This window comes from Pseudophryne corroboree, chromosome 6 (genome assembly GCF_028390025.1).
Source record: "Pseudophryne corroboree isolate aPseCor3 chromosome 6, aPseCor3.hap2, whole genome shotgun sequence".
Lineage (NCBI taxonomy): Eukaryota > Metazoa > Chordata > Amphibia > Anura > Myobatrachidae > Pseudophryne > Pseudophryne corroboree.
This window is the reverse complement of record NC_086449.1, coordinates 94,415,000-94,440,741: the sequence shown is the minus strand read 5'-3', so window position 1 is coordinate 94,440,741 and position 25,742 is coordinate 94,415,000. Positions and strand designations below refer to the sequence as shown.

Genomic DNA, 25,742 nt, shown 5'->3' with positions numbered 1-25,742 from the left:
TTATTGTCAAAAGGATTGTCTTTTGCTCCCAGTACAGCCCCTAGTGGCTTTCAACTATTTATAGATGTAAACTAATTTGTAAGGAATTTAACTCTAAAACGTCACTTTGTGAAAACAGATAAAAATCCAGTTGATGGGAATAATGGAGCTAATTATGAAAAAAGACAGTTTAAGAAAAAAATCAAATTTTTATCCGGTAGAATCTAGCGGCAGCTATATAGATTCATTTTCCAAACTTGTGAAGAAAGATCTGGATGAATTGTGTAGCAATGAGTTAAATTTAAAGATAATCTAAATAAAGGAGACAGAGCAGCTCTAAAATCCTTTGAAAGTGATCCTTCATTAGTTATTAAAATGGCGGACAAAGGAGGGGGTATAGTACTCTTAAATAGAAGTGACTATCTTGAGGAATGTGAAAGACTTTTGAATGATAACAAAACATATAAGAAACTGGTACTAGATCCCACAGAGAGGATTGTAGAAGAGATTAGGGTTCTGCTAAATAAAGGAGTAGTTGATGGTAGCAGGCTCGGACTGGCCTGCCGGGGAACCGATGGTTCCACCGGTGGGTCACTATCGTATTTAGCCACACCCACTTCTGCCAGGGGGCAGGGCTTACCAATCAGGAGTTTGCAGTAGAGCCGAGCGTCTGCTGCGCCGCACCACACCACGCCGACAGGAGGATCCCGCCGCGGTCCGGAGGGGAAGGCACACATGACCTGGAGGCTGGAGCTGGCGAGTGCGTGCAGTCGTCAGTGGGCAGCGGGCGGGTCGCGGCTCCCGGCTCCCAATCAGCAGCAGACATCACATTTCCCTCCCGGGCGGCCGATGCAGTCTACTGAGTCTGAGTGGCTGACTGCAGCAGGTACACGCACCGTCCGTACAGCATGTGATGGGGTGACGCACACGACCCCCTTCCCCCGCCAGCACACATAACCGCGCACCCCTCTCCCCCTCCAGCGTACATGTCCACCGCACCTCCTCCCACACATGGTCACTGCGCACCGCTCTTCCCTGCCGGCACACATGTCCACCGCGCACCCTCTCCATTGTTGCCGGCACACATGATCACCGCACAATCCCCCCCCACCCACCTGCCGGCACCCGCAACAACCGGCCCTGGATCACAGCAGCAATGGAGGCAGAGCATGATCAGCCCTGCTACTAATTCCGGTAGGAGAGTCCTTCTCTCCAGTGTCCAACAGTGCTGCATTATTATATTAGATGTGCCCCCCTAAGATTGTATATAAAGGACCCCTGTATAGTGTGTGTGTGTGTGTGTGTGTGTGTGTGTATGGACCCCTGTATAGTGTCAGTGTGTGTGTGTGTGTGTGTATGGACCCCTGTATAGTGTCAGTGTTGTGTGTATGTATGTATGTATGTATGTATGTATGTATGTATGTATGGACCCCTGTATAGTGTCAGTGTGTGTGTGTGTGTGTGTATGTATGTATGGACCCCTGTATAGTGTCAGTGTGTGTGTGTATGTATGGACCCCTGTACAGTGTCAGTGTGTGTGTGTGTGTGTGTGTGTGTGTATGGACCCCTGTATAGTATATGTGTGTGTATAGACTCCTGTATAATTTCAGTGTGTGTGTGTGTGTATGGAACCCTGTACAGTGTCATTGTGTGTGTGTGTGTGTGTGTATGGACCCCTGTATAGTGTCAGTGTGTATGGACCCCTGTATAGTGTGTTTATGGTCGTGTGTGTGTGTGTGTGTGTGTGTGTGTGTGTGTGTGTGTGGACCCCTGTATAATGTGTGTGTGTGTAAGGACCCCTATATAGTGTCAGTGTGTGTAAGGACCCCTGTATAGAGTGTGTGTGTATGGACCCCTGTATAATGCAAGTGTGTGTGTATGGACCCCTGTATAATGTCAGTGTGTGTGTGGACCCCTGTATAATGTGTGTGTGTGTGTGTGTGTGTGTGTGTGTAAGACCCCTGTATAGAGTGTGTGTGTGTGTGTGTGCATGGACCCATGTATAATGCAAGAGTGTGTGTATGGACCCCTGTATAATGTCAGTGTGTGTGTGTATGGACCCCTGTATAGTGTCAGTGTGTATGGACCCCTGTATAGTATGTGTGTGTGTGTGTGTGTGTGTATAGACTCCTGTATAATTTCAGTGTGTGTGTATGGACCCCTGTATAGTGTGTGTGTGTGTGTATGTGTGTGTGTGTGTGTGTGTGTATATATAGACTCCTGTATAATGTCAGTGTGTGTGTGGACCCCTGTATAGTGTGTGTGTGTGTGTGTGTGTGTGTGTGTGTGTGTGTATGTATGGACCCCTGTACAGTGTCAATGTGTGTGTGTGTGTGTGTGTGTGTGTGTGTCTGTATGTATGGTCCCCTGTATAGTGTGTGTGTGTGTGTGTGTGTGTGTATATGTATGGACCCCTGTACAGTGTCAATGTGTGTGTGTATGGACCCCTGTATAATGTCAGTGTGTGTGTGTATGGACCCCTGTATAGTGTGTGTGTGTGTGTGTGTGGACCCCTGTATAATGTGTGTGTGCGTGGACCCCTGTATAATGTCAGTGTGTGTGTGTATGGACCCATGTATAATGTCAGTGTGTGTATGGACCCCTGTATAGTGTGTGTGTATGTATGGACCCCTGTACAGTGTGTGTGTGTGTGTGTGTGTGTACCCCTGTATAGTGTCAGTGTGTATGGAACCCTGTACAGTGTCAATGTGTGTGTGTGTGTGTATGGACCCCTGTATAGTGTCAGTGTGTATGGACCCCTGTATAGTGTCAGTGTGTGTGTATGGACCCCTGTATAGTGTGTGTGTGTGTGTGTGTGTGTGTGTGTGTGGACCCCTGTATGTGTGTGTGTAAGTACCCCTATATAGTGTCAGTGTGCGTAAGGACCCCTGTATAGAGTGTGTGTGTGTATGGACCCCTGTATAATGTGTGTGTATGGACCCCTGTATAGTGTGTGGATGGACCCCTGTATAGTGTCAGTGTGTGTGCCCCTGTATAATGTCATGTGTGTGTGTGTGTGTGTGTGTGTGTGTGTGTAAGAATTCAGCCAGATTTTTAAATTACAATTTAAGGGGCACCTTTACTTTTTATTTGCCCTGGGCGCCTTTAACCCTAGTTACGCCTCTGCCCTCTTCCTGTTATCCAGTGTCTCCCAGTCACCCACTATCTACCTGTTACCCTCTATCACAGCGTCACACACTATCTCCCTGTCTCCTATGCTTCCCCAGTCACCCACTATCTCCCTGTCACTATTATTAATATGTCATTATTCATAATGCAATAGTTCACTGGATACTTTTGTCTGCTATCGCTACCGCAGTGATCGCTACACTGCAGGAGTCCCGGCACACAGGCACCTGTGTAACAACAACATCATTGCCTCTGGGAAGAGACGCCACCTAAACCAAATCCACACAGATGGATAGAGACAAAAGTATCCAGTGAACTATTGCATTATGAAGTTGGGCTGCTAACCGCCGCCGAGTAGGTGTAAGTGCCCATATTAGTATTACTCTCTGCATTAACATATTAGGAGCAGGACCATCAGTCACCACTACCTATGCTGCTCTCTCCATTTCAAAACTAATCTTTATGGGCTGCAAAACTGCCTGTATACTGTACTTTTACATTGTACATTATTTATTTGAGACTGTGTTACCAAAAACTGTTTTTATTTTATTTTGACTTTGATTTTTGATTTCTTTTTTATATGTACTTACATGTTACACTTTTAAATGTACTATTTCTACGCCATATCTGTTACCTGTACTAAAAGACACTTCATTTAAACAAACTATAAATATTATACAAATTTTTTTTCTTTACATACTATGCTGGGTGGCTCTTATTATGGCTAGCCACTCCTCTCTGGTCAGGTGGCCACACCCCTTCCAGCATATGGCAACGCCCCTTAGTGGGCCCATATGATTGCATTTCCCTGGTGGGCCCTTCATGCCCCAGTCCGACACTGGATGGTAGTATTAGCCCCGAGGAGTTTGGTTTCATGTTCATTCCACATCCAAAAGTCCCGATATTTTATAGCTTACCTAAAATTCATCAGCAGTTGGAAAATCTGCCCAGACGTCCTATAATATCCAGAATAGGATCAGCATCTTCCAATATCTCAGAATTTGTGGCTGCACATATAAAAGACTGTGGGCAGTACGGATGGTGTAATGGTTAGCATTACTGCCTCACAGCACTGAGGTCATGGGTTTGATTCCCACCATGGCCCTGACTGTGGAGTTTGTATATTCTCCCCGTACTTGCGTGGGTTTCCCCCAGGTGCTCTGGTTTCCTCCTGCAATCCAAAATATACTGATAGGTTATTTGGCTCCCAACGAAAAAATTAACCCTAGGGTGAATGTGTGCGTGTACATGTGGTCAGGAATATAGATTGTAAGCTCCACTGGGGCAGGGACTGATGTGAATGGCCAATTCTCTGTAAAGAGCTGCAGAATATGTGTGCGCTATATAAATAACTGGTAATAAATAAATAATAAAATAAATAAAAGAACATGTATTTAAATTAAAATCCTACATTAAAGATTCCAAACAGGTTTTGAATGAAATAGGAAATGTAGAGTGGAAAGATGAATTTTGTTGGGCAACGATTGATGTTGAGGCCCTTTACACGACCATTCCGCATATAGGGGGACTATAAGCCTCTAGGATGTTTCTTGATGGAGATCCTGATATTGATGAGAATAGAAAAGTTTTTTTTTACTGGAGTGTATGGTATGTATACTTAAAAATAATTATTTTAATTTCCAGGGTGCGTTTTTGAACCAAGAATGTGGCGTTGCCATGGGAACGCCTTATGCTCCGAGTTTAGCGAACCTCTATTTAGGAAAATGGGAAATGGAAGTTGTGGAAAATAATAATCCATTTCTGAATTACATACATATAAATAAAAGATTCATGGATGATATCCTGATTGTTTGGTCAGAAGGCAGTGAGACTTTTGAAAAATTCATGATGTATCTGAATAATAATAATCACAGTACAACTTGCACTTTATATCTAACTTCCAGCAATATGCTATTGACTTTTTGGACCTCATACTGGACAATAAGAACTATAATAGAGAGGAAAAAATTAACACATATCCACATGAAAGGAATTGACCGTACTAGTTATGAGCATTTTCAGAGCTGTCACTATAAAATATGGATTGAAAATATACCGTATTCCCAGTTTGTGAGGCTACGACGTAATTGTTCTGAGGTGAAAAAATTTGAAGAACAAGCTAACATTTATGGTCAAAGGTTTAGGGAGAAAAAATACCCTGAGGCGTTAATTAAGAAATGCTATGACAAAGCATTAAACAGGGATAGAAAAGAACTGATTGTGTATAAATTGAGGGACACTACCCCTTTAAATTCTTATGGGGTTCCCTTTGTCACTAGATTCAATAGTAAGGGAGATGAAATTAAAAATATATTGACTAAACACTGGGATATTCTTTGTCTTGACCCGCTGCTAAAAGATGTAATCCCTCCATACCCGAGAGTTACTGTATGTACAGAAAATCATGCTCTCTGAAAAATAGACTAGCTCATAGTAACCTTAAATTTATTAAGAACCAACGGGAGGAAATTAAGTTAGAATGTTTTTTTGCCTGTCAGAAGTGCAAAGTATGTCAATATGCACATAAGGAAAGTAAACAATTCTTTAACTCCAGTAATGATAGATCCTGGAAAATCAAAGGGAAATTAAGTTAAGTACCCATGTTATATACCTTTTGGAGTGTAGCTGTGGGAAATGGTATGTGGGGAAGACAAAACGTATTTTAAATTGTCACTTTGCAGAGTGTGCAAACTCTAGTCAATCAACACTGACTGTCACTGACCACTGATGGATTTTTGCACTAACATGGATTCCATGTTATTTTCAATGAAACTGGTAATCATAACCGCTGGTTTCTTTTCTGCATTTTTTTTAATTTAAAGTGAGTGTAGCTATATGCATTACATGGACCAGACACCACAATCTATCTTTCCTATGAGTGCTCTTTCGTTCCATGTATATCTATCCATATATCTATCTATCTATCTATCTATCTATCTATCTATCTATCTATCTATCTATCTATCTATCTATCTATCTATCTATATACAAATATACAAACAAATATATATATATATATATATATATATATAAAAAAAACCACCGCACTCACCACCCCAGAAGCGGGGTGCAGTATCTCTGCACTCACCACTCATAGGGTGGGGTGCATGCAGCCCATGGCCACCAACCCAAATACATACAGGCAGAAAGTTCAGCACTCACCATAGCAAACTCACTTGTCCTCACAACATCAATATATATATAAGAAAGAAAGGAAAAAAAAAAAAATATATATAATACAGGATTATCCACCTAGTGGAACAGATAGCACTCTCCAGACTTTACTTCAATAAATCAGCAAAGAAAGTATTTAATGTAAAGTTAATCTCACAGTTCAAATGTAATATCCATTTCCGCTGTTATACATAACAGTTACCTATTATGCTGACTTTTGCTGTGATGCTGACTGCTTTGACCACGCTGTAACTCCTTGACAAAGGTCCTGGTGTGGACCGAAACGTCGGAAATGGATATTACATTTGAACTGTGAGATTACCTTTACATTAAATATTTTCTTTGCAGATTTATTGAAGTAAAGTCTGGAGAGTGCTATCTGTTCCACTAGGTGGATAATCCTGTATTGTACTATGGGTCCCAAGTCTATGTGGGTCAGACTCTGATTGGCACCCCAGTTGTTGGCAGAGCTGCGTGAGAGTGCAGGGATTTGTATGTATGTATGTATATGTATATATATATATATATATATATATATATATATATATATATATATATATATATATATATATATATATATATATATATATTAGAGATGAGCGGGTTCGGTTCGTCAAGATACGAACCCCCCGAACATCACCAATTTTACACGGTTCCGAAGCAGCCTCGGATCTTCCCACCTTGCTCGGTTAACCCGAGCGCGCCCTAACGTCATCATCCCGCTGTCGGATTCTCACGAGATTCGTATTCTATATAAGGAGCCGCGCGTCGCTGCCATTTTCACTTGTGCATTGGAGATGATAGCGAGAGGACGTGGCTGCGTTCTCTCAGTTTCTGTGTTCAGTGTGCTGCAAATATCTGTGCTCACTTTGCTGCAAATATCTGTGCTCAGTGTGCTGAAAATATCTACGTTCTCTGCCTGAAAAACGCTCCAAATCTGTGCTGCATTGTAGTATATAGTAGGAGGACAGTGCAGAATTTTGCTGACCACCAGTATATATATATAGCAGTATGGTACAGTAGTCCATTGCTCTACCTCTGTGTTGTCAAGTATACTATCCATCCATACCTGTGCTGCATTTTAGTTGTGAGCAGTATATAGTAGGAGGACAGAGCAGAATTTTGCTGACCACCAGTATATATATATATAGCAGTATGGTACAGTAGTCCATTGCTCTACCACTGTGTCGTCAAGTATACTATCCATCCATACCTGTGCTGCATTTTAGTTGTGCGCAGTATATAGTAGGAGGACAGTGCAGAATTTTGCTGACCACCAGTATATATATAGCAGTACGGTACAGTAGTCCATTGCTCTACCTCTGTGTCATCAAGTATACTATCCATCCATACCTGTGCTGCATTTTAGTTGTGCGCAGTATATAGTAGGAGGACAGTGCAGAATTTTGCTGACCACCAGTATATATAAAGCAGTACGGTACAGTAGTCCATTGCTCTACCTCTGTGTCGTCAAGTATACTATCCATCCATACCTGTGCTGCATTTTAGTTGTGCACAGTATATAGTAGGAGGACAGTGCAGAATTTTGCTGACCACCAGTATATATATAGCAGTATGGTACAGTAGTCCATTGCTCTACCTCTGTGTCGTCAAGTATACTATCCATCCATACCTGTGCTGCATTGTAGTTGTGCGCAGTATATAGTAGGAGGACAGTGCAGAATTTTGCTGACCAACAGTATATATATAGCAGTATGGTACAGTAGTCCATTGCTCTACCTCTGTGTCGTCAAGTATACTATCCATCCATACCTGTGCTGCATTGTAGTTGTGCGCAGTATATAGTAGGAGGACAGTGCAGAATTTTGCTGACCACCAGTATATATATAGCAGTACGGTACAGTAGTCCATTGCTCTACCTCTGTGGTGTCAAGTATACTATCCATCCATACCAGTGCTGCATTTTAGTTGTGCGCAGTATATAGTAGGAGGACAGTGCAGAATTTTGCTGACCACCAGTATATATATAGCAGTACGGTACAGTAGTCCATAGCTCTACCTCTGTGTTGTCAAGTATACAATCCATCCATACCTGTGCTGCATTGTTGTTGTGCACAGTATATAGTAGGAGGACAGTGCAGAATTTTGCTGACCACCAGTATATATATATATATATAGCAGTACGGTACAGTAGTCCATTGCTCAACCTCTGTGTCGTCAAGTATACTATCCATCCATACCTGTGCTGCATTTTAGTTGTGCGCAGTTTATAGTAGGAGGACAGTGCAGAATTTTGCTGACCACCAGTATATATATAGTAGTACGGTACAGTAGTCCATTGCTCTACCTCTGTGTCATCAAGTATACTATCCATCGATACCTGTGCTGCAGTTTAGTTGTGCACAGTATATAGTAGGACAGTGCAGACTTTTGCTGACCACCAGTAAATATATAGCAGTACAGTACAGTATTCTATTGCTCTACCTCTGTGTCGTCAAGTATACTATCCATCCATACCTGTGCTGCATTATAGTTGTGCACAGTATATAGTAGGAGGACAGTGCAGAATTTTGCTGACCACCAGTATATATATAGCAGTACGATACAGTAGTCCATTGCTCTACCTCTGTGTCGTCAAGTATACTATCCATCCATACCTGTGCTGCATTTTAGTTGTGCGCAGTATATAGTAGGAGGACAGTGCAGAATTTTGCTGACCACCAGTATATATATATATAGCAGTATGGTACAGTAGTCCATTGCTCTACCTCTGTGTCGTCAAGTATACTATCCATCCATACCTGTGCTGCATTTTAGTTGTGCGCAGTATATAGAGGACAGTGCAGAATTTTTCTGACCACCAGTATATATATATATATATATATATATATATATATATAGCAGTACGGTACAGTAAGCCATTGCTATTGATATATTACTGGCATATAATTCCACACATTTAAAAATGAAGAACAAAAATGTGGAGGATAAAATAGGGAGAGATCAAGATCCACTTCCACCTTGTGCTGAAGCTGCTGCCACTAGTCATGGCCGAGACAATGAAATGCCATCAACGTCGTCTGCCAAGGCCGATGCCCAATGTCATAGTAGAGAGCGTGTAAAATCCAAAAAACAAAAGTTCAGTAAAATGACCCAAAAATCTAAATTAAAAGCATCTGATGAGAAGTATAAACTTGCCAATATGCCATTTACGACACGGAGTGGCAAGGAACGGCTGAGGCCCTGGCCTATGTTCATGGCTAGTGGTTCAGATTCACATGAGGATGGAAGCACTCATCCTCTCGCTAGAAAAATGAAAAGACTTAAGCTGGCAAAAGCACAGCAAAGAACTGTGCGTTCTTCTGAATCACGAATCCCCAAGGAGAGTCCAATTGAGTCGGTTGCGATGCCTGACCTTCCCAACACTGGACGGGAAGAGGTGGCGCCTTCCACCATTTGCACGCCCCCTGCAAATGCTGGAAGGAGCACTCGCAGTCCAGTTCCTGATAGTCAAATTGAAGATGTCACTGTTGAAGTACACCAGGATGAGGATATGGGTGTTGCTGGCGCTGAGGAGGAAATTGACAAGGAGAATTCTGATGGTGAGGTGGTTTGATTAAGTCAGGCACCCGGGGAGACACCTGTTGTCCATGGGACGAATATGGCCATTGACATGCCTGGTCAAATTACAAAAAAAATCACCTCTTCGGTGTGGAATTATTTTAACAGAAATGTGGACAACAGGTGTCAAGCCGTGTGTTGCCTTTGTCAAGCTGTAATAAGTAGGGGTAAGGACTTTAACCACCTAGGAACATCCTCCCTTATACGTCACCTGGAGCGCATTTATCAGAAATCTGCCAAGTTCAAAAACTTTGGGTGACAGTGGAAGCAGTCCACTGACAACTAAATCCCTTCCTCTTGTAACCAAGCTCCTGCAAACCACACCACCAACTCCCTCAGTGTCAATTTCCTCCTTAGACAGGAAAGCCAATAGTCCTGCAGGCCATGTCACTGGCAAGTCTGACGAGTCCTCTCCTGACTGGGATTCCTCCGATGCATCCTTGAGTGTAACGCCTACTGCTGCTGGCGCTGCTGTTGTTGCTGCTGGGAGTCGATCGTCATCCCAGAGGGGAAGTCGGAAGACCACTTGTATTACTTCCAGTAAGCAATTGACTGTCCAACAGTCCTTTGCGAGGAAGATGAAATATCACAGCAGTCATCCTGCTGCAAAGCGGATAACTCAGGCCTTGGCAGCTGCGGTGGTGAGAAACGTGTGTCCGGTATCCACCGTTAATTCACAGGGAATTAGACAATTAATTGAGGTACTGTGTCCCCAGTACCAAATACCATCTAGGTTCCATTTCTCTAGGCAGGCGATACCTCAGAAAAAGAGTCACCAGTGTCCAAAAAATGCAGTTGTACCCAATGTCCACTTAACCACGGACATGTGGACAAGTGGAGCAGGGCAGACTCAGGACTATGACTGTGACAGCCCACTGGGTAGATGTATTGCCTCCCACAGCAAGAACAGCAGCGGCGGCACCAGTAGCAGCATATCGCAAACGCACACTCGTTCCTAGGCAGGCTACGCTTTGTATCACCACTTTCCATAAGAGGCACACAGCTGACAACCTCTTACGGAAACTGAGGAACATCATCGCAGAATGGCTTACCCCAATTGGACTCTCCTGGGGATGTGTGACATCGGACAACACCACCAATATTGTGCGTGCATTACAAGTGGGCAAATTCCAGCACATCCCATGTTTTGCACATACATTGAATTTAGTGGTGCAGAATTTTTAAAAAAACGACAGGGGCGTGCAAGAGATGCTGTCGGTGGCCTGAAGAATTGCGGGCCACTTTCGGCATTCAGCCACCGCGTGCCGAAGACTGGAGCATCAGCAAACACTCCTGAACCTGCCCCGCCATCATCTGAAGCAAGAGGTTATAACGAGGTGGAATTCAACCCTCTATATGCTTCAGAGGATGGAGGAGCAGCAAAAGGCCATTGAATCCTACACATCTGCCTACGATATAGGCAAAGGAGGGGGAATGCACCTGACTCAAGCGCAGTGGTGAATGATTTCAACGTTGTGCAAGGTTCTGCAACCCTTTGAACTTGCCACACGTGAAGTCAATTCAGACACTGCCAGCCTGATTCAGGTCATTCCCCTCATCAGGCTTTTGCAGAAGCAGCTGGAGAGATTGAAGGAGGAGCTAAAATGGAGCAATTCCGCTAGGCATGTGGGACTTGTGGATGGAGCCCTTCATTCGCTTAACCAGGATTCCCGGGTGGTCAATCTGTTAAAGTCAGAGCACTACATTTTGGCCACCGTGCTCGATCCTAGGTTTAAAGCCTACGTTGTATCTCTCTTTCCGGCAGACACAAGTCTGTAGAGGTGCAAAGACCTGCTGGTGAGACACTTGTCAAGTCAAGCGGAACGTGACCCGTCAACAGCTCCTCCTTCACATTCTCCCGCAGCTGGGGCTGCAAGGAAAAGGCTAAGAATTCCGAGCCCACCCGCTGGCGGTGATGCAGGGCAGTCTGGAGCGAGTGCTGACATCTGGTCCGGACTGAAAGATCTGCCAACGATTACTGACATGTCGTCTACTGTAATTGCATATGATTCTGTCACCATTGAAAGAATGGTGGAGGAATATATGAGTGAACGCATCCAAGTAGGCTCGTCAGACAGTCCGTACGTATACTGGCAAGAAAAAGAGGCAATTTGGAGGCCCTTGCACAAACCGGCTTTATTTTACCTAAGTTGCCCCCCCTCCAGTGTGTACTCCAAAAGAGTGTTTAGTGCAGCCGCTCACCTTGTCAGCAATCGGCGTACAAGGTTACTTCCAGCAAATGTGGAGAAGATGATGTTCATCAAAATGAATTATAATCAGTTCCTCCGTGGAGACATTCACCAGCAATTGCCTCCAGAAAGTACGCAGGGACCTGAGATGGTGGATTCCAGTGGGGATGAATTAATAGTCTGTGAGGAGGGGGATGTACACAGTGAAAGGGGTGAGGAATCGGAGGATGAGGAGGAGGTGGACATCTTGCCTCTGTAGAGCCAGTTTGTGCAAGGAGAGATTGATTGCTTCTTTTTTGGTGGGAGCCCAAACCAACCAGTCAATTCAGTCACAGTCGTGTGGCAGACCCTGTCGCTGAAATGATGGGTTTGTTAAAGTGTGCATGTCCTGTTTATACAACATAAGGGTGGGTGGGAGGGCCCAAGGACAATTCCATCTTGCACTTCTTTTTTCTTTAATTTATCTTTGCATCATGTGATGTTTGGTTACTATTTTTTGAAGTGCCATCCTGTCTGACACTGCAGTGCCACTCCTAGATGGGCCAGGTGTTTGTGTCGGCCACTTGGGTCACTTAGCTTAGCCATCCAGTGACTTTGGTGCACCTCTTTTTTTCTTTGCATCATGTGCTGTTTGGGGACTTTTTTTTGAAGTGCCATCCTGTCTGACACTGCAGTGCCACTCCTAGATGGGCCAGGTGTTTGTGTTGCCCACTTGGGTCGCTTAGCTTAGCCATCCAGCGGCCTTGATGCACCTCTTTTTTTCTTTGCATCATGTGCTGTTTGGGGACTGTTTTTTGAAGTGCCATCCTGTCTGACACTGCAGTGCCACTCCTAGATGGGCCAGGTGTTTGTGTCGGCCACTTGGGTCGCTTAGTTTAGCCATCCAGCGACCTTGGTGCACTTCTTTTTTTCTTTGCATCATGTGCTGTTTGGGGACTATTTTTTGAAGTGCCATCCTGTCTGACACTGCAGTGCCACTCCTATATAGGCCAGGTGTTTGTGCCGGCCACTTGGGTCGCTTAGCTCAGTCATCCAGCGACCTCGGTACAAATTTAGGACTAAAAATAATATTATGAAGTGTGAGGTGTTCAGAATAGACTGGAAATTAGTGGAAATTATGGTTATTGAGGTTAATAATACTATGGGATCAAAATGACCCCCAAATTCTATGATTTAAGCTGTTTTTGAGGCGTTTTTTTTTTTAAAAACACACAAATCCAAAACACAGCCGAATCCGACAAAAATCTTTCAGGGAGGTTTTGCCAAAACGCGTCCGAATCCAAAACACGGCCGCGGAACCGAATCCAAAACCAAAACACAAAACCCGAAAAATTTCTATATATATATATATATATATATATATATATATATATATATATATATATATATATATATATATATATATACCAAAAAAATAAATAAAGTACCCCTTTTTTTTGCGCTAGGAAACTATACAGCTCACACCACTGAGAAATACCTCTTGTCAGATAAGGCAAAGAATGGGGAACAGATCTAAGAAATTCTCATGGGAGCTCAACCACTTCAGATTTCACATACAAATGTGTTTATTTTAAAATGATTTTCTAAACAGTAAAAACTGTACTCATATAAAAATGTCAATAAAACATACACATGACTTTACTTTACAAATGGACAGTATAAATATTTATCTTGATGATTTTTGGTAATATCCACATCAATTTTTCAATGAAGCGTTCAGATGTATGTTCAAATCACAATTGCGTGAATGCCCAACGCGTTTCGTCCTTACTGGACTTCATCAGGGGACGCAATCAATGAGATCAAAGTTTGTAAGATATCACATCCAGCTTTTGCCGTAGGTGTATGTAAAAATTCTCACAGATAAAGGATATTCCAATATTGGTGTCTATCATAAAAGTTCACCAATGTGCATAAACAGAAGAAAAATTGCTGTGACAGTAACCTTTTTAGTAGGAAATAGACCAATCCAATTTAGAATAAGAATATTGTGATAGACTCAAATGAGTCAATACCCTTAGTGTTCTCTCAGGATTCTCATTCACAGCTAAAGACTTTAGCTGTGAATGAGAATCCTGAGAGAACACTAAGGGTATTGACTCATTTGAGTCTATCACAATATTCTTATTCTAAATTGGATTGGTCTATTTCCTACTAAAAAGGTTACTGTCACAGCAATTTTTCTTCTGTTTATGCACATTGGTGAACTTTTATGATAGACACCAATATTGGAATATCCTTTATCTGTGAGAATTTTTACATACACCTACGGCAAAAGCTGGATGTGATATCTTACAAACTTTGATCTCATTGATTGCGTCCCCTGATGAAGTCCAGTAAGGACGAAACGCGTTGGGCATTCACGCAATTGTGATTTGAACATACATCTGAACGCTTCATTGAAAAATTGATGTGGATATTACCAAAAATCATCAAGATAAATATTTATACTGTCCATTTGTAAAGTAAAGTCATGTGTATGTTTTATTGACATTTTTATATGAGTACAGTTTTTACTGTTTAGAAAATCATTTTAAAATAAACACATTTGTATGTGAAATCTGAAGTGGTTGAGCTCCCATGAGAATTTCTTAGATATATATATATATATATATATATATATATATTAGCAGAGAGACTCAGGTGCCACAGTTTGAGCAGTTAAAACATGGCTCGGATCCTTGGAGAAGCCATAGTTTCAGGCTTACAACCTGGGTATAGTCCAGAATCCAGGTTTTCCAAGGAGCACATTATGGATGCCTCAGCTGTTCCAGGAAGTAACTGCCATATTTAGAGGGATCACTCTTTGTTTCTGGAGTCCTGATGCTGGATAGGCGGCCAGGCCATAGTCAGGGACATGTACACTTAGTTAGTGTTAGTGTTAGGGTTCTGGGTGTCTGGTCCTGTGTATTTGACTGGCTGTAACATCTGAAAACTGTTCATTCTGTGTGACTGTCTCAAATAAACATCACCATCACCTTTTCACTGTGGCTGTTTCATGTGTTTACGACTGAAGAGTTCCACAAGTGGCGCACAACATGGGGTACCATCTGCTAGCTGCTGATAGCATGGCAGAGACCTGATGACTAGGACACTGTGCCTAATAGGATGGTGAGTAAGAGTTTGCCGTCCCATCTAAAAAATGGTGGTTATTTCCCTGCAAAATCTGTGCTAAGTATTAAGATGGGTGAAGCAGCATATGCTGTGCAAGTGCAAGTGCAAGGGAATAATAAAACCCTTAAAGGGGAAGGTGTTTTTTTGTGTGTGCTAAGGTGTCTTTTGCCTGCAAAAGGTGGTGAAAGTCAGGTGCTTCTGCTGCATGATTAGGGAAGCTAAATTTTAATTCACCACCAAATCTCTTCAAGCAGACATGGAGGAAATGTTTGTGAATCCTCTCCAATTTAGCCATGGGACACAAGCACAACTGACACAAATGCAGTCACACCTAACTAATTTAGCTGCCCTTGCTCAGGCTCAAATTGAATATAACCAACTCCTCAAGGTAGAGTTGAAACAAAGTATGTCAGGACCTCGCCCTTTCCAAAAGATGATGCCAGCCAACGACGTGGAGTCCTATCTGCTCACTTTTGAGAGGACTGCCACTTAGCCAGCAGAGGGATGTGCAGAGAAACTGGCCCCTTATTCAATTTGAGAACCCCAAAAAGCTTATATGGACCTGCCGGAGAAGCATGCCACATCCTATGTGCATTTAAAAACTGCTATTTCAGCCAGAGGTGGGGTGACCGATCTGGCAAAAGCCCAAAGATTTCATGATTGGCGCTTTAACCCAGATGTCACTGTACGGACACAGTTGCCCAAACTAGCTCACCTTGTGTGAACCTGGCTGCAGCCATACACGAACACAGCTGTAAAGATCACAGAGATAATAGCTATGGACCACTGTGTAGGAGCTTTGAACGAGGCCTACAAAAGTGGACCCTGCAAGCGGATCCTCTGAACTATGAGGACTTTGCCCAGACCATCGAAAGATCTCTGGCCTTGGGAAAAATGTTGAAAACTCCAGATCAAGGGCCCAAGCCTGTTCTTCACCAATGTAAGAAGGACCCTGCAGAGGTCCCGGGTGGGGCTAGGGCCATTTTCTGTTATGAGTGCAGAGAAATGGGATATATCCGGCAGGACTGCCCTAACCGTGCTGAGCCTATGGAGTGTGGATAGGAAAAGTAAGCCGGTTTACCCGCAACTTTATGTGGGCCTAACCTCCCCAGGAGAGGTTACCCTATTCCGAGTACCAGTCCAGATTGGAGGCCAAGAGGTCTGGGTACTGGTGGATACCGGGAGAAAGCTATCCTTGATCTCGGCTGACTTGGTACCCTCAGGGGCCAACCGAAACCTGCCATATGTAAAGGTTGTGTGCATACATGGAGCGTCGAGGAGTGCCCCTGTGTGAAATTTCCACTGGCTTGTCAAGGAAATGAGGTACAACTGGTAGCTACAGTGGCTCCTCGGGTGGCATATCCATTAATATTCGGTCAAGACTTTCCATTACTGATGGACATTATTTCCTTCCGAGAGTCCAAACTCACAGTCACAGGAACAACCAGAGAAGCAAACTCTTTCCTACTACGACCTTTAACTGAACATGAGGAGCGACCACTGGACCAAGAGGCCTCTCCTTCAGAAACCAGGGAGGCGGTTGAAATTGAGGGTTGCTGGGAGCCGGACTGTCTCAGGTGTCCTTGTCAGACTTTGGCCGTGACCAGTTAAATGATCCCAACTTGTCAGCTGCTTTCGATAAAGAAGCTGAAAAAGACATACATATAAAGCTTCCTTTACCCCCAGATGGTACCCCTTACTTTGCCTTGAAAGGGAATCTGATATATTGGGTAGCATACCTGCATGGTAAAAATGTGTATTAGTTGTTAGTGCCCTGAGTACATGTAAGCCTAGTACTCCAGGCAGCCCATGCCCAGTTGTTGGGAGGCCATCTGGGGGTAGAGAAAACCTTTGAAAGGGATCAACAACGATTATTTTGGCCAGTAGTGTTTACTGCAGTTCAAAAGTACTGCCATGAGTGCCCTGTGTGCCAAAGAACAAGCCCTCGCCCACATTACCGAGCCCCTCCGGTACCCCTGCCTATCATTTCCGTACCCTTTGAACGGATTGGTATGGATATAGTGGGACCCGTTGACAAATCTGCTCGGGGACACCAATATATTCTGGTCATATAAGACTATGCCACAAGGTATCCTAAAGCTATACCATTAAGGAACATTAAATCTAGTACCATAGCCCGAGAGCTGTTAATGGTTTATTCCCGGTTGGGTATACCAAAGGAAATCCTTACTGATGAAGGCACTCGCTTTGTATCGAAGCTTATGAAAGATATGTGTAGATTGTTTGGTGTGAGAAAGCTAACAACTTTGGTGTATCATCCGCAGATGGATGGACTAGTAGAGAGATTTAACCATACCTTAAAACAGATGATACAGCGGGTTATAGCCCAGGACGGACATGACTGGGATCTTCTACTACCCTATTTAATGTTTGCCATTAGGGAAGTTTCCCAAACATCCACAGGGTTTAGTCCCTCTGAACTTTTGTTTGGTAGACAGCCTTGAGGCATTCTTGATCTTATAAAGGAGGGTTGGGAGAGACAGTCAGTCTCAGAACCTAATGTGGTGCAGTTTGTGTCCCAGTTGCACCAACGCACTGGCCAGATAGAGCATCTTCTTCAACAGAAACTGCACCTCGCTCAAAGTAAGCAAAAGAAATGTTATGACAAAACAGCAGTTAATCGGTCATTTAAGGCAGGTGACCAAGTACTGGTACTAGTACCAACACAGGAAAGCAAGTTGTATGCTCACTGGCAAGGACGGCATGAAGTGATAGAGGCAGTATAAAGTTCATCAAGAAGGGAGGCGGAAACTGGAGCAATTCTATCACATTAACCTGCTGAAGCCTTGGAAGGTGGAAATAAAACAGGTCTCTATGGTAGCTACGAAGTGTCCGGGATGTCAGGTAGCTATAGAGGAGACTTTGTCCCCAACTCAATGGCACCAGGCTGAGGAGCTCGTAAGGAATAACCAGGATGTCTTTTTACCTCTCCCAGGACGGACACAGATCATAAAGCATGATATCATAACTCCGCCGGGTGTAAAGGTAAAGCTGCAACCTTATTGAATTGAGACAAGAAATCCAAGAGATGTTACAGCTTGGTATTATCAAGGAATCCAATAGCGACTGGAATAACCCAATAGTACTGGTGCCCAAACTGTCAGGTGCTCTAAGATTCTGCAGTGACTTCCGTCAGTTAAATAAGGTCTCAAAGTTTGATTCCTTTCCCATGCCTCGAATCGATGAGTTAGTGGAACATCTCGCTACAAGTTATTATCTGACAACATTGGATTTGACAAAATGGTATTGACAAATCCCACTAACAGAACAGGCAAAAGCGAAGACGGCATTCTCAACCCCTGATGGGCTATTCCAATATCAGGTACTGCCTTTTGGTCTACATGGGGCTCCAGCCACTTTCCAGAGGGCAGTGGATCCTGTATTAAAGCCTCACCGAGGTTATGCTGGTGCCTACCTCAATGATATTGTCATATTTACTCAAAATTGGTAGGACCATTTACCCAAAGTACAGGCAGTCCTGGAGTCTCTCCATCTTCATGGTTTTACAGCCAACCCAGCAAAATGTGCTATTGTTATGAGCGAGGCCAAATATCTGGGATACATAGTTGGAAGGGGACAAGTAAAACCTCAAACCAACAAAGTGGAGGCTGTACTTACTTGACCTAAACCTATTCATAAAACCCACCTATGAACCTTTTTAGGTTTAGTAGGCTATTATAGGAGATTTATTCCCAATGTCACAACCAGAGTGGTGGCTTTAACGGAATGCCTGACGAAAAATAGCCCAGACAAAATTATTTGGACACAAGAGGTAAAAGCGGCATGGAAAGACTTGAGAGAAGCCTTTTCCTCACAACCAGTTTTACAAGTGCCAGACTTCCCCATAAAAATTATTTTACAGACAAATGCTTCAGAAACGGGCCTGTGAGCTATTCTGGCGCAAGAAGTGGGCGGAGAGGAAAAACCAGTTCTATATCTTAGCCGAAAACTCTTACCTAGAGAGAGGAAATATGCCACAGTAGAGCGGGAGTGTCTGGTGATAAAATGAGCAGTGGAAACCTTGCAATATTGCCTTCTGGGCAGAGCATTTCTGCTGGTAACTGATCATGCCCCATTGCAGTGATGCATCGAAATGAAGAAACAAATGCCAGGGTCACCCGGTGGTTTCTGGCTTTGCAGCCTTTTAATTTTTTAGTTCAGCATCGACCAGGCAAAATGCATGTAAATGCCGATGCTCTCTCGAGACGACGTGTTGGGGTGGCACAAACAAGAAAAGGTATGGTGAAGATAGAGGGGTAATTGAATACTGGAATAAGTATTTTTCCAAAACAGGTTGATAAGGTTAGGGGAATAGAAGGTAAATTGGTGAATTTCCATGAGGTACACAAAGCTTCACCAGATGGTACGAAGCTTAGGGGGAGGATATGCGACAGAGAGACTCAGGTGCCACAGTTTGAGCAGTTAAAACGTGTCTCGGATCCTTGGAGAAGCCATAGTTTCAGGCTTACAACCTGGGTATAGTCCACAATCCAGATTTTCCAAGGAGCACATTACGGATGCCTCAGCTGTTTCAGGAACTAACTGCCATATTTAGAGTGATTACTCTTTCTTTCTGGAGTCTTGATGCTGGATAGCCTGCCAGGCCATAGTCTGGGCCATGTACACTTAGTTAGTGTTAGGGTCTGGGTGTCTGGTCCTGTGCATTTGACTGGCTGTGACATCTGAAAACTGTTCATTCTGTGTGACTGTCTCAAATAAACATCACACTCACCTTTTCACTGTGGCTGATTCCTGTGTTTATGGCTGAAGAGTTCCACAATATATATATACTCAAAATACTATATATATAATATTTATATATACCGATCAGACACAAAACACATTAATCTCCAATATACCGATATGGATAGTGAGAGGGGATAAAATGAATAAACTTTAATGTGGTCACAGGCCACTGCATCCCAACCTGGGTATGGCTAGTGCGGTGCATTCCTGTATGTGTATGTATATATACAGGTTGAGTATCTCATATCCAAAATGCTTGGGACCAGAAGTATTTTGGATATTGGATTTTTCCATATTTTGGAATAATTGCATACCGCACTGAGATATCATGACGATGGGACCCAAGTCTAAGCACAGAATGCATTTATGTTTCATATACACCTTATACACACAGCCTGAAGGTAATTCTAGCCAATAGTTTTAATAACTTTGTACATTAAACAAAGTTTTTATACATACACACAATTCATTTATGTTTCATATACACCTTATACACACAGCCTGAAGGTCATTTAATACAATATGTTTAATAACTTTGTGTATTATACAAACTTTGTATACATTGAGCCATCAAAACACAAAGGTTTAATTATCTCAGTCTCACTCAAAAAATTCCATATTTCGGATTATTCCGTATTTTGGAATATTTGGATATGGGATACTCAACTTGTATGTATATATATATATATATATATATATATATATATATATATATATATATATATATATATATATATATATATACACACACACACAAACACACACACACACACACACACACACACACACACACTATACTGAATGTTTAAATACAGTAACCTTTGCTTAAGGACTAAAATACCAACATGTTACAGTTTCTTGTTCTATTTCATGTCAGTGAGTGAATGAGTTCATTGAACACATTTTTAGATCTCTTCTGTGCGTCATGAAATAAAACTCGTACATGTGCCAAGAATCTGTCTGGAAACATGTTTTGATGCAGATGGCATTAATGGCAAGTAACATATTGGTTCTGCATAGGGTAAAAGGTACAAGTTTTATGGTCATGCAGTACAGTATATAGGGGGATAACCAAAAAAGTTATCAGTTGGACAAAACCATGTGCACTGCAGGGGGAAGGGGGTGGCAGAGAGAGTTAGATTTGGGTGGGTTATTTTGTTTCTGTGCAGGGTAAATACTGGCTGCTTTATTTTTACACTGCAATTTAGATTTCAGTTTGAACACACCACACCCAAATCTAACTCTCTCTGCACATTATAACTGCCCCACCTGCAGTGCAACATGGTTTTGCCCAATTGATAACTTATTTTGGTTTGCTAACAACTCTATAACCCCAAAGCTGCTAATTCCAATGATTCAGGATCTTTGGAAAGGTTCAAACTCCGCGTTCATTTATTGTTCTGAAGCTCTGGACTATTATCCGTAGTAGCTGCACCTGAACATTTAATAGGAATAGTAACACTTTTGGACACTCTCACCTTTTCTATAAGAAAGTTAGTTTAAGATTTATCATGCCTTGTAGAGTGATAAATTACACGGTGATAAAATACCAACCAATCAGCTCCTAACTGTCATTTTTCAAACATAGCCTGTAACATGGCAGTTAGGAGCTTGTTGGTTGGTACTATATCACCATGCAATTTATGACTCTCCAAGACTTGATAAATCTAGGACAATGTCCATGTTACATTAGACATGGTCAACACTACTTGGGTGCATGGGTGCATTCAGGAACTTTGTGTCAATGTATCTTCATATGATGACTTGTAGGATTGCTGATTTACTGATAGCCTCGTATGGCAGTTGATCTACGTATAGCTGCAACTCAGGGGGTGAAGTACAAGCACAGAGCACTGATGCACAGTGCATGAGCAATGGCCCATTTCCATGGATACTACTCCATGGAGTCTATTTACTAAGCCTTGAATGGAGATAAAATGGATGGAGATAAAGTCCCAGCCAATCATCTCCTAACTGCCATGTCACAGACTGGGTTTGAAAAATGACAGTTAGGAGCTGGTTGACTAGCCATTTATCTCCATCCAAGTATCATACGCGCATGCAGGGGGGCGGGGGGTTCTGAGTATCTAGAAACCTCCCCTGGCCGCCGATACATCGGTGCTTCTTTTTTTTAACAGACCACGGGAGCTCATGTACTCAGGCAGGCTATGTCTGCGGCAGCGGTGTCCTAATATGACAGTGTGGGAGGTTGGCTGCTGACTGCCTGTGCAGCTCCTCTCAGGCAGTTCAAGCTTGGGGCTTTGAGGAAGCGGGACGTGTTGCAGGGTGGCAGCAAAGTGGAAAAGACTGAAGTCAGTGGGCATGTACCATTGGGCATGTGCAGCAGCTCCGCTCTGTCCCTTAAACTGCATGTTGTGTCAGCAGCTCTAGTAATCGTATTATAATTTGTTGCTATTGTTGTCATAATCGGAGTCGCTGGCCATGAGAAGAGAGATTTCCAAGTAACCGGAAACTCCCCCACTGCATTTGCCTGAGTCTGGCCCATGTCCTTCACAACTGTGATTTCTCCGGAGCAGTGAGGATTCCTTCCACCTGGAAAGCCTGCATTGTTATGCAAAGTAAATAAGCTATATAATCACCTGCTGTTTTAAGGTCTCTCACAAGAACTTAATTTACAAAATTGTCTATTCAGGATTTAACATTTTATAGCAAAACATTTTTTATATTTCTTCTTTAACATTCAGTGACCATATTATTTCTTTTATCTGGGACGCTCATGGATTACACAGGTTATGTGGCTGATTAGAACTAGAGATGTGCGACAGGCACTTTTCGTGTTTTGGTTCTAATTCCACTTTTGTGCTTTGGTTTTGGCTTGGTTTTGCCAAAACCACCCTTTCGTGTTTTGGTTTTGGATCTGGATGATTTTTGAAAAAAACATAAAAACAGCTTAAATCACAGAATTTTGGGATCATTTTGCTACTACGGTATTATTAACCTCAATAACAATCATTTCCACTCATTTCCAGTCTATTCTGAACACCTCACACCTCACAATATTACTTTTAGGCCTAAAAGTTACACCGAGGTAGCTGTATGACTAAGCTAAGCGACACAAGTGTGCGGCACAAACACCTGGCCCATCTAGGAGTGGCAGACAGGAGGGCAGATATAAAAAAAGGCCACAAACAGCACATCATGTAAAGAAGAAAAAGAATTGCAATGAGGTAGTTGTATGACTAAGCCAAGTGACACAAACAATTGGCCCATCTAGGCGTGGAACTGCAGTGGCAGACAGGAGGGCAGATATCAAAAAAAGGCCCCTAACAGCACATGATGCAAAGAAGAAAAAAAGGTGCACCGAGGTTGCTATATGACTAAGCCAAGCAACACAAACAATTGGCCTATCTAGGCGTGGCACTGCCGTGGCAGACAGGAGGGCAGATATAAAAAAAAGGCCCCTAACAGCACATGATGCAAAGAAGAAAAAAAGATGCACCGAGGTTGCTGTATGACTAAGCTAAGCGACACAACCACCCGGCCCATCTAGTAGTGTCACGCAGTGGCTGAATGTCGGGAGTGGGCCGCAATTGTTTGGTCCACTGACAGCATCTCCATCACACTCCAGTCACTTTTAAAACAATCTGCAATTGGTGGACTTATACGGCAGTACACCAGGACTAATACAGCAGTACCCCTGGACTTATACGGCAGTGTCACACAGGATGGCACTTTTCAAAAACTAGGCCCCAAACAGCACCTCATGCATAGATGTCGAAGAGGTGCAATGAGGTAGCTGTATGACTAAGCCAAGCGACACAAACAATTCCAACTGGAATTATACGTCCAAATCACAGGAATTAATTTGCAAAAATCACTGGAATTATACGTACAAATTACTGGAATTAATTGGCAAGATCACTGTAGTAATTATATGTCCAAATCACTACAATTAATTGGCTAAATCACTGTAATTATGCGTCCAAATCACTGGAATTAATTGGCTAAATCACTGTAATTATGCATCCAAATCACTGGAATTAATTGGCAATATCACTGTAATTATACGTCCAAATCACTGGAATCACTGGAACTGGAATGGCCTCAGTTATGAGGGCTTTCATCGTCATGTGAAGCTGAACCACTAGTTATGAAAATAGGCCAGGGCCTCAGCCGTTCTTTGCCACTCCATCTCGTAAATGGCATATTGGCAAGTTTACGTTTCTCCTCAGACCATTTAAAAAAAATTGGGGGGTCTTTTTACTGAATTTTGGCTTTTTGGATTTTACATGCCCTCTACTATCACATTGGGCATCGGCATTGGCAGATGACGTTGATGGCATTTTATTGTCTATGTCATGGCTAATGGCAGCAGCTTCAGCACTAGGAGGAAGTGGTTCTTGATCTTTCCCTATTTTATCCTCCAAATTTTTGTACTCCATTATTTTTTGGGGAGTTATATAAGACATTATGTGGCACAGGAATAACTGGAATGATTGATGGCCAGGACACTACCACTGGTCTGATGGAGCCCAACACAACACTGTAAGGGACTTGTTGTTGTTATTATTATACGGCAGCAATGGACATATAGCAGCAGCGTATACCACTGTGACTGCCTCATCACTGGAATGACTGATGGACAGGACACTACCATGGTCTGATGAAGCACCACACAGCACCACTTTATACAGCTACACTGTAAGGGACTTGTGGTTGTTGCTATAATTATTATAATACTGTAGCAGTGGACATATAGCAGCAGCGTATATCATCACTGGAATGACTGATGGACAGGACACTACCACTGGTCTGATGCAGCACAACACAACTACACTGTAAAGGGCCGTATTCACGGCACGATATGCGCAATGTGTGCTGAGCGTGCGGGGGGGAGATGGGGGGGGGGGGGCGCTCATTTCACCCAGCGGGTGAAGTGAGCGACATGCTAGATTGGCCTGCATGCAGGCCAATCTAGCACCAGCGATAACGATATGTGGGGCTGCGCATCGCTATCGCTGTGAGGGGTACACACGGAGTGATCGCTGCTTAAAATCTAAGCAATCTGGTCAGATTGCTTAGATTTTAAGCAGCGATCGCTCCGTGAGTACCCCCCTTAAGGGACTTGTGGTTGTTGTTATTATTATTATATGGCAGCAGTGGACATATAGCAGCATCGTATACCACTGTGACTGTCTCGTCACGGGAATGACTGATGGACAGGACACTACCATTGTTAGGCGCCGGGGTCCGCTCGTCGGTGCGGCCCGGCGCCTAGCAACCAGTGACGCCGTGCGCGTACAGCCGCCGGCTCCCTGGCAACGCTAGACGCCGGGCGCACGGAGCCGCACGGACCCTAGCAACGGGGACGCCACTGGCGGACCGCGTTCCCCGTTGCTGGGTCCATTTAAATTAATAAGGGCACCTGTTTCCTGGCCGTGCAGCAAGGCAGCTGCACGGCATTTAGTCCAATCAGCCTCTAAACAGCTGATTGGAGGACTCCCTGTTAAGTACACTCCCAGGGCTTCTCACAGACGCCGGTAATAGCTTCCTGCATGCTGTATCTGTTTGCTGAGAGTGTTTCCAGTCCTGCTGTACCCGGTCGTTCCTGTCCTCAGTTGTCCTGTACTCGGAAGTTGTCATCTGTTCCTGGAGTCCTGACTGAGCACCTTTAAACATCCAGTGGTGTTCGTGAGTCACGGCGTAGCCGTGTTTTGCGGCTTGGCCGCTTTATTACTTATTATTTATTATTTGCGTTTCGGAGCTTTTGCGGAGGATTCCGCTCCCACAGATCCACTCTGGTATCCAGCGGTGCTGGGTAGGAGTAACGGACTAGTGGATTTTGGT

At 43.3% G+C, this 25,742-nt stretch overlaps 1 long non-coding RNA gene across 1 annotated transcript in view; it reads left to right on the top strand.

Annotated features, from left to right (window-relative positions):
• Positions 1-640: 640 nt before the first annotated feature.
• Positions 641-25,742, top strand: part of LOC134934864 (uncharacterized) — a 144,376-nt gene continuing 119,274 nt past the window's right edge. The window contains exon 1 of the long non-coding RNA XR_010179830.1: positions 641-865. This is a non-coding gene — a long non-coding RNA (uncharacterized LOC134934864). The remainder of the gene's footprint in view (positions 866-25,742) is intronic.